General features: G+C 46.7%; 1 pseudogene; it reads left to right on the plus strand.

The window, feature by feature from the left end:
* The first annotated feature begins 5,880 nt into the window (after positions 1-5,880).
* On the plus strand, positions 5,881-7,494 carry LOC147092442 (uncharacterized; annotated as a pseudogene).
* Positions 7,495-11,580: the final 4,086 nt, after the last annotated feature.

Genomic DNA, 11,580 nt, shown 5'->3' on the forward strand with positions numbered 1-11,580 from the left:
TTAAAATGGTTCCTGCAGTCCCCAGACAGCCTTTGTGGATTCAACCCACAGGAAGTTCTGGAAGCCGTTTCTGAGAAAACGAAACCAGACTTTAACACATACATAAAGATTGGATGCAGATCCAGTCAGATTGGCCTGTAGATTAAGGCCATCTAATTGTTTACCCAGGCAAAGGGGAACAGTTCCATATCCATAAAGAACGCATCAAGGACCCGTTAAAGACATCAGGAAGACATTAAAACATTGCCAGGTCATTCCAGACCAAAGATGGCCACCGCCAGCCATCCCGAAAGCAGTTTAAATATAATAACTACCCCGCTGTGCCATAAGCCCGCCAAAAGTTAAACAAAGACTAACCTTGATTTGGTGGGAGATAAAGGCCTCATCTGAAAAGTATAATTGGAGACACCCGGGGTAGTGAAGGGGAGTTGGCTTGAGCTTCATCTTAGAGAATCTTCGTAGGACCTTCGGTAATAGCTGTTACCGTCGATAGCAGCTGGAGTTTGGAGAAGAAGACGGTTTGAGCCGGCATCCCGCCCGGGGTAAAACATCGGGAGATCATCGACCAACCCCAGGCCGTTGACGAAACGGGAGGGTAGTAAAAATACTGAAGAAACCTATATGAAAGCCAGCTAGGGGCTTCCAACCGTGGTCAAGCAGATGATCTCCGCCGACATCCAGGCCCGTCAGTGTCCAGCCTGTCCGTGACCTTCACCTCGAGAGAGAGAGAGAGAGAGAGAGAGAGAGAGAGAGAGAGAGAGAGAGAGAGTGAGGTGTGGCGCAGCCCGCTGTGGCTCCACTGACCACGAGGAAACAGGATGCCTGAGGGGATCAAAACGCAGACCTGTTTCAAAACTCTATAATTTTCCAACTGGATTGGTGAGCATGTTTCTGGCCCTTCATAATCGGATCTAGATAGGGTAGAGGGGGTGGTCATTTTGGGTATAATTAACATGAGTTGTTGTCCCTCGATGTTCCGTGTGTTTCCCCATTTCATGATGATTGTTGTAAGGTATAATATGTCTGTATCTATTTTAGCTAGTACTGTATTGTTATGATTTGTTTTTCCCTCCCATGTACCCTCTTATTTGCATGCATTTGATTTGTTTTTCCTTATGCAATAAAATTCCATTTTGATTCATTAAACTTGGTCTATCAGAGTCTTCGCTGCATTGTAGTTCCTGCACCTAAGTCCAGTGTCTAGAAGCTAAGCGGCGAGTGGGTCGGACCACTCAAGGTTTTACTGTGCAAAAGAGAGAGAGAGGCCTCTGGCGAGAGAAACCTCTGTGACCTCGGAGAGAAAACCCCTTACAGATAATACCGGCGGTGCAGTGTCAACTCTAGTGTAAGTTTATTGCACAGATAATCACTTTGGTTCACCCATCACCCCTGTGCTCGCTGACATAAGAACATAGGAAATAGGAGCAGGAGTAGGCCTTTGGCCCTTCGAGCCTGCTCTGCCATTCAACATGATCATGGCTGATCTTCCACCTCATCTCCACTTTCCTGCATTATCCCCATATCCCTTGATTCCCTTAATATTCAAAAGTCTATCGATCTCTATCTTGAATATACTCAATGACTGAGCCTCCACAGCCCTCTGTGGTAGAGGATTCCAAAGATTCACCACCCTCTGAGTGAAGAAATTTCTCCTCATCTCAGTCCTAAATGGCCACCCCTTATTCTCAGACTGTGACCCCTGGTTCTAGACTCACCAGCCTGGGGAATCATCCGCCCTGCATCTACCCTGTCAAGCCCTGTAAGTATTTTGTATGTTTCAATGAGATCACAACTCATTCTTCTAAACTCTAGAGAATGTAGGCCTATTCTACTCAATCTCTCCTTAAAGGACAACGCCCCCCCCCACCCCGTTTCAGGAACCAGTCCGGTGAACCTTCGTTGCAAGCCCTCTATGGCAAATATGTCCTTCCTTAGGTAAGGAGACCAAAACTGTACAGAATACTCCAGGCATGGTCTCACCAGGGCCCTGTGTAATTGCAGTAAGACGTCTTTACTCTTATACTCAAATCCTCCAATAATAAAGGCCTACATTGTGTCTCGGTTAAGCAATGCCTCGATTTCAAAATTCTCATCCTTGTTTACAAATCCCTCTATGGCTTCGCCCCTCCCTATTTCTGTAATCTCCTCCAGCCCCAAAACCCTCCGAGATATCTCCACTCCGGCAATTCTGGCTTCTTGGGCAGCATCGATTTCAATCGCTCCACCATTGGCTGAGCCTTCAGCTGCCGAGGCCCTAAGCACTGTACTTGTCTCTAAAAACCTCTCCACCTCTCTGTCCTCCTTTGAGATGCTCCGTTGACCAAGTTTTTGGTCGTCTGTCCTAATATTTCCTTATGTGGCTTGCTGTCGACTTTGCTTTTATAACGCTCCTGTGAAGGGCCTTGGGGCATTTTACTCTGTTAAAGTAGCTATATAAATACAAGTTGTTGTTGTTGTACTTGCCATAACTCGCAAGTACCAGACCATATTGGGTCCTGTTTGTAGCATTAATGCCAACACTGACCGTGGGTTTCCACTGTTTGTTGGCTGAGTGACTCCTACCAAATAAGGACATTCCACCTGAAGTGTCAGCGGTGAATATTCAAATGGAATATTTGATCAGCTGTTTTAATATCACAGTGCGAGGACTGTAATTCAATTCTGCCATTTAATTGACAGGAAAAATCTAACAGTTTTACAGAAATATTCAAGGGTTATAAATGCAAGAGGTCAGGACTCCGTCCTGGGAGTACTTCAAAATCAAGTCGCTGCCTGAGCTATGCACCGCCCAATATTCAGTTCCATTGCAGTCAATGGTACGGAATATCGGATGGAACATATAGCAGGCGACCAACAGCCACCACTTTCCAGTGGAATCTGCCATTTGTTCCAATTAGTGTTTGAAGATTCGAAAGGGATCTTTACCTCGGCCGGAATTAAGCATGTTATGTTATATTAAAGAAAAGAAAATCAATGCCCAGCGCTGATGTCCAGCAGCACTAACGCCCACGAAAAACAATAAAAGGTACACATAAATATTAGCGAGTTATTTGTTATCACTTTTAAACTGCAAGACTGACATGAAACTGTTGTGAATGCAAGCTTCAAGGAGTGAAAGATGGACGAGCTCCTGAATATAACTGGGGGCACGTCGACTGAACGTTGCACCCATTTGCTGTTACTGTCAGAAATGATGACGAAGCAGATCCATTTCTGTAATACCCCCACCCCATGTCACCAAAAGAACCCTACTTCAGACTATGGCGCTGTCTGCGAACGTGAGAAGATAAGAACATGAGGTAGGAGCAGCAGTAGGTCAATTGGGCCCTTGAGCCTGAACCGCCATTCATTAAGATCATGGTTGATCTAATCTTGGCCTCAACTCCACTTCCCTGCCAGCTCCTCCTAACCCAAGACTCCCTTACCATTCAAAAATCTGTCTATCCCCACCTCACCTTCAATGACCCAGCCTCCACAGCTCTCTGGGGAAGAGAATTCCAATGATTCATGACCCGTTGAGGGAAGAAATTCCTCCTCATTTCCGTTTTAAATGGGTGCCCCTTATTGTGAAATTATGCCGCCTAGTTCTGGATTCCCCCACGAGGGGAAATATCCTCTCTGCATCTACCATGTCATGCCCCTCCAGAATCTTATATGTTTCTTTAAGATCCCCTCCCATTCTTCTAAATTCCAATGAGAATAGGCCCAACCTGCTCAACCTTTCTTCATAAGACAGCCCCTTCACCTCCAGAATCAGCCTCGTGAACCTTCTCTGAACTGCCTCCAATGCATGTGAGGCCGCGGTTTGACTGACTTAGAACAGGAAATGCCGCCGCTGGTCGTTGTCCCTCTTTTAATGGACCAAGTAAATTAAACAAATAAACTGTAAATAAACCTCTAAAACTTTAAATAAACCTTAGCAAATCAAATTAAAATTTGGTTGGCTGGTCGTTGTCTCTGTCAGAATGCTTTGGCTTGCTCAGTGATGACCTGATGTCAATTTCCCCAGTCCCGTAATTCCGCCGGCCCAGCAAGTTAGGGGAGTGATACCCAACACCACGTCCATCAGCCCCACCATACCAGTTCCAAATCCAATTCTTCAAGCAAAGTAAGAACACAGGAGAATTGGAACAAATGTAACTGGGCAAAACAAGAGGAATATTAAGTCCGCTCCTAGCAGCGTCCATGTGCATTCATGCCTAAAGTACCATATAAAACTGTAGATTTTTATTTTATTTTGTATGTTTTATTTTCAAAATGACTTTAAGCTGCCATCTTGCCTTCTGACTCTGTTGAAGTTAGATTTACATTGATAACAACAGTGGATCTCCCATGTTATTGGTGGTAGCGAGTTGCAGGATAAGGTGCAAGTTTAGCAAAGGCTGCACTAAATAAGGGGAGAGGCTGATTGTGGGAAATGGATCTGGGATCTTGAAGGAACTTTGAGAGATGAGGGCTCACAGTGAACTGCAGATGAGAATACCAAGCTCAATGGAAAAGAAACGAGAAACTGTAAAGGCAGCAAAGAAGTAAAATAAAAAGGCTAACCTGATCTTTAGCTGCTAATGTGGCTGACGCCCACGATGGTACACCTTGCTAATAAGGAACAATGTAGGGTGGTGTGCAGAAGTTATACAGACAATAGGTGATCGTAAACGCATTACCATGATCGCAAACGCATTACCGTGATGTTTACTTAGCTGTAACCCATTCAGTAAAATGTGGCTTGCCCAGCCCGAACTGCCAGGCCAGGAAATCAAATTAAAAGTATACGTGCACAGCTCAGGATTGGCTCAGAATGTACGATGTGTTAATGCTTTCTCAATGCAGGTATAATAATGTAGCACGCTGTATGAAAAATTGCTTACTCTGTTGGATTCGTCAGACTCTTGCAGGAGTCGGTGCCGATATATCAGAGTAAGACTCCGCGGATAATAAATCGTTTGAACTCTCCGGTTGTATTCGACTCAGTGATTGCTGAACCAGACTGAGGGTAAAAGAATCCGTTCTATCATTTGGTGTCAGAAGTGGGATCTCAACAGACAGTCACCGAGAGTTTGCGAATTAAGAGCTGAATCGTCTCGGACGTGGAGGGAGGAAATGGGCCCCCGATGTAAGTAGTTTCTTGTACTACCTCGGTTTTCCTCCGATTCCGTCAGTCTGACGACGAGTCGGCCAATCGCTAACTCCCGTGTGGTGTCCCGCCGAGATCCAGGTCAGTCTGGCGAATACTGGAAGGGATAGGTGATTAGGTCAGTGATCGGATATCACTGAGTGTCAGTATACGTACTGAGGAAATAACTAGGAACTGTGTAAACTTAGAAATAAGCACTTGTGTCAGGTGAGGCGTCGACCTTGTATATCACTTGGCCCGCCTAGGCTCTGAACAAGTTTAAAACGCGACTGTGTAAAGTTCACAAGGGGAGTAAGATGGGCAATTGTTTAGATACCACGACTGAATCGGGTAGCGCCTTACAGACCCTTTGTGAACAACATCCTGACAAAGCAAAGCAACTTAGACAGTTGTCGGGAGGATTAAATAAGAAATTAGGAAGTGCTCAATGGCCACTAGGAGGAACTAAGAACCTAGATGCCGCTAAAAAGGCTCAAGAACTAATTTGGAGAAGTAACAGGGGTACCACAGCCAAAGAACTAATTGCCCTATGGAGACAGTACTGCCAGGAACTGAAAGAAACTTCCTTGCTAGCAAGTTGGCAGGATAATGCCTTAAAATTAGGAATAGGACTTACCGAAAGAGGGGTAGTCAAACCAGTAGAGGTATTGAAAAAGGAATGTGCTCATGAGAAACGCTCGAAACAGGAGTCTGAAAAGACCATGGGCGAGTCTGGAAAGATTGATAAGAGTGGATTACGTAATCCAATGGTTGGCCTTGCCTTGACAGAGGGAGATGGTGATGATGATTTGGAAGAATGGAATCACAGGGCTCATGTTGTTCCCCATGCTCCCCCCCCGTACGTTAACATTTATCCCCCGGTGGCACCCGTACCAACTGTACAAACCCCCGCGCCGACACCTCAAGTATCTGTCAGTGCCGTTTCCCCGCCGCCGTCAGTCACGGTTCAAATGAATAATCCCCCGCCGGTCCAGATGGGAGACCAACAACTGGGTCCCCAGTATACTGACCCTGTTGCTTTTTGCACCCGACTCAGGACTAAGAATAATCGGCCCCCGACGCCACCCTCCCCACCCCAACCCAGTCCATCAAGGTCACGAAAACGGAGAAATCAAAGGCAGATGATTCAAAGTCAGAGACTAGAGAGTCAGAGCCAGAGTACCCTCAAGGCTTTAAGGTCCTTTTTAGAGTGCCGGGACCATAGTGACATTGACAGTGGAGATTCAGGAGACGACTTGTCATCCCTGGAATCAGAATCCGATACCGAGAGACCCGCCAGACATAAACCGACACCTCGGCAGTTGCTGGTGAGACAAATGCCTAACCCTGCCTTTAACGCGAATACTCCAGTGGCCACCGATAACCCCCGGACCATAGGTATCTTCTACCCCTGGAAACCTAACGAGATAATGGCTATCTTAACCAGGATGCCAGATAGGAAGAAATCCCCCACCTTGTTTGTAGAATTCCTCCGGACTACTATACTCGTCTATAATGCTGAATCAAGAGACTTATGGGCGTTAGTACAGCAGATCTTGACTCCCGCCGAACATGCAAGGTTTTTGGTTAACCTAGGCTTTGCGGACCATGCCGCATTAGAGGCTCAAAACGCACAGGGTGCTGCTCGTGAACGTGCCATACTCACTGCTTTAGCCACCACCCTGCAGAAACCCATTGATATGTCCAAGGTGTTGGATACTAAACCATGAAAGGGCGAGGGAGCAGAGGAATTCCTAGAGAGATTCTCTGAGGTATATCGGAGTCAGTCAGGAGATGCTAATTACCAGAACGGAGCAAACTCGCCACAATACTGTGCTATTCTGATAAATTGTCTACCAACCTCGGTGTCTGAAGCAATTAAGACTAACAATATGGACTGGTCAGAGAATAGTCCCAGCCAGACGGCCAGGGCAGTGAAATATTATTGGAAAGAGAGTAAGAGTCAGGAGAGTCAGCCCCAGGTCAAAGTCAAGACTGAGTATGTGATGAAAAAGGAAGAGCCAAAGCCCACCCAAGATGTGATAGGATATCAGATGGAGCCCCAGTACTGCGTCCCAGGGTGGGTTGATAAACAAGGGTACAGATATATCAGCCATCCCGACGGACCGACCGTCCCTAATTATGGCCCACCCTACGCTCCCCCGAGACAAAATTCCGGCGATAGAGGAAGAGGAGGGAGGCAAGCAGGGTCAGATGCCTGTTTTAACTGTGGTCAGCAAGGCCACTGGAGCAAGGAATGTCCCTCCCGAAGACAAGGAAGAGGGGGCCATATGCAAGGACAACGGGGAGGTTGGCAGGGAAATCGGGGACGAGGAAGATATACAGGCTTCTCCCAGAATAATCCGTTTCCCCAGTACTGACTAGCCAACCTCGTGGTGAACGGGTTCCAGTCGGACAAGGAGCCCGTTCTATCATTACTGATTGGAGGGAACTGGCATACGTTTCTGGTAGACACCGGAGCAGCTATGTCATCCGTCCGATCGGAGCTCAATCTCCCTAAATCCGGGGAGACACAAAGCCTGTCCGGATTCCAAGGACAAGTGTGCCAGTACCCGATATCAGAACCAGTTGAAGTAGCATTTCGAAATGAGTCCGTAAAACACCAATTCGTGATCACAAATGGGCTGGATTGCAATCTCATGGCCAGAGACCTGTTATGTGCATTTCAATTAAGACTGGAGTGTGGGAACGAAGGAATAACTGTAAAACCATGGGCCCCTAAAAGACAATGTTACGTCTCCATCACCCCACAATGGTGGACTCTGGACTTAAAGGATGAACCCCCATCTCATGTAACCCTAGCTTATGATCGAAGTGGAAAGGATAAGGAATTGGAGAATTTTTACCAAGCTTATGGAGGGACTGAGTGGGATGTTGTTCTCCGAGCCATAGTTACGGGACCGGAGGGGAAAGCAGAATATGTTGAGGTTCCCTCGGAATTGTGGAAGCAACCCCTAACTGTAGCCCCACACATCACCCGGGAAGTGAACTCCCCCTACCGTGCGAAAGATCTGGGACCCATGGTAAAACAGGCAGTTGAACAAGCTAACCCAGATGACCGGCAGGAGCAGGCCCTGTCAGGCGGTCGAACTATCCTGTTCTACCAAGAACCAAAGGTAGCCTTGACACAGTTGTACCACCACGTTGGGAATGAGGTACCGGAATACGTCAATCCGCAAGTGTGGGCAGAAGACCCCACACAGGTAGGATGCGTTAAAATAACTCCCATCCAAATCACCCTACAGGAAAATGTTGTACTACCCTCCATACCACAGTATCCGCTGAAACAACAAGCAATACCTAGCATTGATAAACTGATCACGGGACTACTGAAACAAGGAATCCTGATTAAATGCCAGTCCCCGTGCAACACGCCCATACTTGCAGTTCCAAAATCAGGAAAGCCAAACCAGTACAGATTAGTACAGGACTTACGATCTATCAATGCTATTGTACAACCGCTTCATGCACTAGTACCTAATCCAGCTCACATTCTGGCCCAGGTCCCTGCACAAGCGAAAATCGTTGCAGTAGTCGATCTCCAACACGCCTTCTTCGCCTTGCCACTGGAACCGGCAAGCCAGTACCTCTTTGCCTTTACTTATAATGGACAACAGTATACGTGGACCCGACTGCCGCAAGGTTTTGTAAACTCTCCAACATTATTCTCTAGGTGCCTACAAGGACAGTTGCAGACTTTGACCTTAAAACATGGTTCCGCTCTGGTCCAATACGTGGACGATTTGCTAATAGCTAGCCCTGACGAACAAAGTAACCGGGAAGACACCGCCCAGTTGCTTAATCACCTATTCTCACTAGGGTACGTAGTCTCTCAATCAAAGGTACTAGTGGCTCAACAGAAAGTTAAGTTTCTCGGCTTCATGCTCTCAGCAACCGAGCGGAGTCTAGAGAGAAGCAGGATTGAGCCAATCTGTCAGTTCCCCGTACCCCGTAGTGCAAAACAAGTGAGACAATGGATGGGGATGGTAAACTACTGTAGACAATGGATACCCAACATCGCTCTAGAAACCAAATGACTAACACCATACACCAGTATGGAGGGCGAGTTTCAGCTAGATCCTGTCGCCTTGAGAGCGTTTGAAAACCTAAAGGAAGCATTGTCACAAGCACCAGCGCTGGGGAGACCCCTGTATGACAGGCCCTTCCAGCTATACTGCACTATCCTCACTGATTGTTCGACTGCTGTCCTAACTCAAAAACATGGGGACAAGCATAGGCCGGTGGCTTACTACTCCTCGAAGTTAGATCTGGTAGCGCTAGGGCATCCCGTATGCACCCACATTCTGACCGCCATCTATAATAGCCTACAATCGGCTGCCAATCTAACTTTGCAACAAGATATTACTGTATACAGTTCGCACTCGGTAATTGCACTATTAGGCCAATTACAAACTCAGCACCTCACTATGGCCCGACAAAATAAGTACGAGATATACCTGTTGAATAATCCTAAACTGCAATTTAAGCATTGTACTACTATCAACCCAGCATGTTTTCTCACAGAACCACCCCTCGAACAAACAGACCCAGGACATGATTGTCTATTTTTAATCAAGGAAGATACCTCCGTCAGGGAGGATCTATCTGATGCCCCAATGCAGAGTCCTGACACAACCATGTATGTAGATGGAATTGCGTCCGTCAGTCCCCTTGGGAAAAGACCCCTGGGAGTGTACTATAGGCCTCCAAACAGTCAGGGGGAGATAGAGGAACAGATATGTAGGCAAATCTCAGAGAAATGTGCAAATAATAGGGTAATAATAATGGGGGATTTCAACTTCCCCAATATTAACTGGGATAGTCAGAGTGTGAAAGGCACAGAGGGTGTAGAATTCGTAAAGTGCATCCAGGAGAGCTTTTTGAGCCAGAATGTAGAAGGTCCTACAAGAGAGGGGGTGGTACTGGACCTAATTCTAGGGAATGTGGCCGGCCAAGTGGAAGAAGTGCTAGTAGGTGAGCACTTTGGTGACAGTGACCATAATATGGTGAGATTTAAGGTGGTCATGGAAAAGGACAGGGATGGGCCGGAAATAAAGGTTCTAAATTGGGGGAAGGCCGATTTTAATAGGATAAGGCAGGATCTGGCCAAAATGGACTGGGATCAGCTACTGGTAGGAAAATCCGCATCGGAGCAATGGGAGGCTTTCAGAAGGGAGATTGAGATCATACAATGGCAACATGTTCCCGTAAAGGTCAAGGGTGGTTCCAAAAACCACAGGGAACCGTGGATGTCAGGGGATATACGAGAATGGATTAGAAAAAAAGGAGGGCTTTTGGCAGATACAAAAGGCTAAAGACGGAGGAAGCCCTAGAGGAGTACAAAAAGTGCAGGGGGATACGTAAAAAAGAAATTAGGAGATCAAGGAGGGGCCATGAAATAACACTGGCGAGCAAAATAAAGGAAAATCCTAAGATGTTTTATAAGTATATTAAGGGTAAGAGGATAACTAGGGGAAAAATAGGGCCCATTAGGGACAAAAGTGGCAATCTGTGTGTGGAGCCGGAAGATGTAGGAGGGGTTCTAAATGAATTTTTTGCATCTGTTTTCACTATGGAGAGGGACGATGTAGACATAGAAATAGGGCGGGGGGACTGTGATATGCTCGAACACATTAACATCGAGAGGGAGGAGGTATTGGCGGTTTTAGCAGGCCTAAAAATGGATAAATCCCCAGGCCCGGACGAAATGTATCCCAGGCTGCTGTGTGAGGCAAAGGAAGAGATTGCGGGGGCTCTAACACACATATTCAGAACCTCTCTGGCCACAGGGGATGTGCCAGAGGACTGGAGAACCGCTAATGTAGTTCCATTATTCAAGAAGGGGAGTAGGGAAAAACCAGGGAACTACAGGCCAGTGAGCCTAACATCAGTGGTGGGAAAATTATTGGAAAAAATTCTGAGGGACAAAATCAGTCTCCACTTGGAGAGGCAAGGATTAATCAGGGATAGTCAACATGGCTTTGTCAAGGGAAGATCATGTCTGACTAATTTGATTGAATTTTTTGAGGGGGTGACTAGGTGTGTGGATGAGGGTAACGCAGTGGATGTGGTATACATGGATTTCAGTAAGGCCTTCGATAAAGTCCCGCACAGGAGACTGGTCAAGAAGGTAAGAGCCCATGGAATCCAGGGTGCCTTGGCACGTTGGATACAAAACTGGCTTAGTGGCAGAAGGCAGAGGGTGATGGTCGAAGGTTGTTTTTGTGACTGGAAGCCTGTGGCCAGTGGGGTACCACAGGGATTGGTGCTGGGTCCCTTGCTGTTTGTGGTCTATTTTAATGACTTGGATATGAATGTAAAAGGTATGATCAGTAAGTTCGCGGATGATACAAAAATTGGTAGGGTGGTAAATAGCGAGGAGGGTAGTCTCAGTCTGCAGGACGATATTGATGGGTTGGTCAGATGGGCGGAACAGTGGCAAATGG

Source organism: Somniosus microcephalus, unplaced genomic scaffold (assembly GCF_052327205.1).
Source record: "Somniosus microcephalus isolate GS21.2 unplaced genomic scaffold, FLI_Smic_1.0 unresolved_chr2, whole genome shotgun sequence".
In the NCBI taxonomy this organism is placed as follows: domain Eukaryota; kingdom Metazoa; phylum Chordata; class Chondrichthyes; order Squaliformes; family Somniosidae; genus Somniosus; species Somniosus microcephalus.